The sequence below is a fragment of the Haemaphysalis longicornis genome, unplaced genomic scaffold (assembly GCF_048455015.1).
Source record: "Haemaphysalis longicornis isolate Haplotype H1 unplaced genomic scaffold, Haemaphysalis longicornis Haplotype H1 scaffold_4, whole genome shotgun sequence".
NCBI classification, from domain to species: domain Eukaryota; kingdom Metazoa; phylum Arthropoda; class Arachnida; order Ixodida; family Ixodidae; genus Haemaphysalis; species Haemaphysalis longicornis.
The window spans coordinates 104,022,157-104,023,445 of record NW_027526361.1 but is presented as its reverse complement, the minus strand read 5'-3'; positions in this window follow the sequence as shown (position 1 = coordinate 104,023,445).

The window sequence follows — 1,289 nt, the reverse complement described above, 5'->3', positions numbered from 1 at the left end:
ACACCCCCCCACCACCACCACCAAAAAATAATAATAATATGTTTCATCAGGATTTCGAGTCGGGGGGGGGGGGGGGGGCGGGGTGGAGTATGAGACTCGACAAAAGGAGGAAGGGAGAACATGATAGCGCAAAAAGGTTAGAAAATTGTATGCGTATCTGCTAGCTTCGCTGCAAATGTCGTCGAAAGACGATAGTCTTCTGCCGCACGGCCGGCTCTTCCTTTCTCGCCCCTCACGCTCTTCCCGAAACCCATTACTCTTCAAGACCTCCGCCATCACCCTAACTCGTACGTTCGCCCACACCCACAACTATCGAAACACGAACAAGTACTTTTTAGGCAAGCGCAAATGGGTACCCTCTTAACCCCAGCCAGAGTGGCCCTCTACAACGGAACGCCAACCCCCAGCTGCCCAAAGTGCTCCAAGGCCCTCAACCAGGACCACATCTTCGAAGGATGCAGCCCGTTCCTCGGAGGGAGAGCAGCACTCCAATCACCAGCCCTAAACGACCAACGCCGCCTTGCAGATTTCGTAAAGAAATTTGTTAGAGGTGCCCTGAACTGAGGGTACCTAACCCGGCTGGTAGTTTCGCAATAAAGCTTTATTCATTCATTCTTCATTTCTCTTCTTTCTTCTATTGTGATGTATGCCATTGAATTTGGCTCAATTAAATTAAATTTTCCTGCGTTCGCACTGCTTGCAGGCCTTCTCTTGGAACAGCGCCCATCTCACCTTTCTTGACCACTGCTCTTTTTTAATTTGGTTTTGCTAAAACGTGCATGTAGTTTTATGGGTGTGGATTACTTTGAGCTCCATAACGTTCGCATGTATGAGCCATGTCGGCAGTCCATTTGCAACGAAACAAACAGATCTTTTAACTCTTTTTTTCACCAGACACCTTCTCCGATTCCTTATCCGATTCCTTCGGGAATTCGCAGTGTACCTGTATGTTAGGTTTATTTGGGCTGCATGGAAAACTTTCGTCAAGAAAAAGAGAGACTTTGCGATAATTGCTCCTAAAAATAAAACGTTGGTGAAGTAGCTAGCCCCGCTACCTAGCCGCTACAAGTCTCCAAGAAATCACAACTGTGAGAAATCAAACAAACGAGACCAATGCTGTCTTAATTTGGTTTCTTCACTTTTGATATTCAATTTTGTTAAAATACACATTTTGTTAGCGTTTCATTAAAAAACATACTACCTTAACGTTTTCGATCAATACCGTTGTTAATTTTTTTCCCGCAAGGAGCGCTAGTCACCGACCCAAAAGAAAATCGGGATTGAGAGAG